The following is a 2,455-nucleotide window of genomic DNA, read 5'->3' as shown; positions in this document are numbered from 1 at the left end:
GCCTTTTTGTTTGCCCGTTTGTATAGTCCCAGTGTGTGTACCGGTGTGTGTTCCCATCTGTGTGTGTTACAATGTCCTATGGAGTACCTGTGTGTGTGTGTGTGTGTGTGTGTGCGTGTGTGTGTGCAAGAGTGTGTGTGCGTGTTTACACAGCATTGTTTAATCAGGAAGCAGTCACCCACGGATTGCGGCCGGGGAGACAAGCTAGGCCGCTGTTCTACCCGGATGAAATGAGGCAGAATCCGACTAATTCTGTTTGAGTTGCCTTACATTACCACCCACTAAAGAATAGCGATTTGCATGTGGTTTGGAGTGGAGATGGGTGAGGGATGGGATGAGAGGAAAGAATGAGATACAAGGCGGGATCCATCCTATATCCTCTTATGTGGCCTTTCCTGCCTGGGGATGTACAGACAATTAACAATTTATAGCTTGATTGCACAATCGTTCTGTTGGTCTATTGGGAATGAAAAACTTTGGATATGGTGGTAAGCAATGTGACAGTCTCTGGTTTCAACATCTTCTACCGTGAAAACATTGAAATGCTGTCTCACTCTTTTCCTCTCTGTGTCTCTGTCTCTCTCTCCCTCTCTCTCTCCTCTCTCTCTCTCTCTCCTCTCTCTCTTCTCTCTCTCTCTCTCTCTCTCTCTCTCTCTCTCTCTCTCTCTCTCTCTCTCTCTCTTCTCATCTCTCTCTCTCTCTCTCTCTCTCTCTCTCTCTCTCTCTCTCTGTCTCTCTCTCTCTCTTTCTCTCTCTTTCTCTCTCTCTCTGTCTCTCTCTCTCTCTCTCCATCTCTCTCTCTCTCTCCCTCTCTCTCCCACCTCTCTCTATGTCCCCCCCCTCTCTCTCTCTCTCCACCTCTGTCTCTCTCTCTCTCTCTCTCTCCGCCTCTCTCTCTCTCCACCTCTCTCTCTCTCCACCTCTCTCTCTCCCCCCCCTCTTTCTCTCTCTCCACCTCTCTCTCTCTCTCTCTCCAACTCTCTCTTTCTCTCTCTCTCTCTCTCTCTCTCTCTCTCTCTCTCTCTCTCTCTCTCTCTCTCTATCTCTCTCGCTCTCTCGGGACTATCAGTAGTAGATGTCGTTTTCACGCCTAGGTACAAATCCAGAAGTTTCAGAAGCAGAAAATTGCGGAAAATTGTATTTACCGCCGTTTCCCCTGCGAGTACTGACAATTCCTCGCTTCTCCCCCTTTTATGGGTCTGCAGCTTTCATGTTTTGGAAATTGAGTATTGGGAGAAAAGGGGGAGGAGGAGAAGTAAGCAGAAGAAAAATTATTTTCGTAAAACAATTTTTTTGTCGCAAACGCTTTACCACATGAATAATAATCACGTTATTGCCGGTTGCTTGGTTACAGAGGCCATGCGAAAAGGGAGGATGAGGAGAAAAATGAGAAGATGCAGTGTCCCCTGTGGCCTCGTTCTGCATGTATCAACACTGCAATAACGGGCATCACTGTGATATCCCTATTTATCTATTCATTTAACTTTTTTTTTTACAGACAAAAAAAATGGTTGCTAGCTGCTTGCAGACACACTGTGTGCTTCCAGAGCAGATATTCCGGGACTGATATATAATCGGTTTGAGGAAGTGCCAACACAGACTTGAATAGGCTGTAATCTGTTCAGTAGGCAATGTGTTGTCCACAGTCAGATGTATTGATTGTAGCCTGGCTCTCCTTGAAGTGAACCTTTGAAAGACCAAACCATATCAAACAGCAATACGGTATTCTGTTTATCTATAGACCCCACCCCAAGGCTAGATTTATGCACTGGCCAAGGTTTCACACATGTATACTTAATGACCAGCTTCCTCAAACCATATACCACATTCTGCATAATTTGCACATTCCAACCTTCAAAGGCATGTTGACCAATGGTGTTACATCACTCCACATTATGATGCCTGGAGGGAACCAGCCAATCAATCCAGGAGGAAGTCCTATTTTATTTACACCTACCAACCTCAGGTCTGGATCAGCCGTGACTCATTCACTCATTCACTCATAAAGTTATCAGAGAGCAGACCACAGTTTACATGTCAATCCAAACAGCATGCCAGTTGCATCTGCCAGACTATTAACCAAAGACCCTGTCCATATGCCAAATCCTGCATGCTCCATTATGAGAGCTGCTGCCCAAACCATACATTTACATTTAGTCATTTAGCTCTTATCCAGAGCGACTTACAGTAAGTACAGGGACATTCCCCCCGAGGCAAGTAGGGTGAAGTGCCTTGCCCAAGGACACAACGTCAGTTGGCGTGACCGGGAATGGAACTGGCAACCTTCGGATTACTAGCCCGATTCCCTCACCACTCAGCCACCTGACTTCCCATACTACATCTTGTTCCTTTTGGCGGTTGGTACTTGGTAGTCTAGCGATCCAAAGGCATGAGCCAGATCGGTGAGGGGAATGCAGTGGGCAGTTAGCAGTTCAAACCATGATGCTGCTATGAC

Source organism: Osmerus eperlanus, chromosome 22, assembly GCF_963692335.1.
Source record: "Osmerus eperlanus chromosome 22, fOsmEpe2.1, whole genome shotgun sequence".
In the NCBI taxonomy this organism is placed as follows: Eukaryota; Metazoa; Chordata; class Actinopteri; order Osmeriformes; family Osmeridae; genus Osmerus; species Osmerus eperlanus.
Note: the sequence above shows the minus strand (reverse complement) of the source record.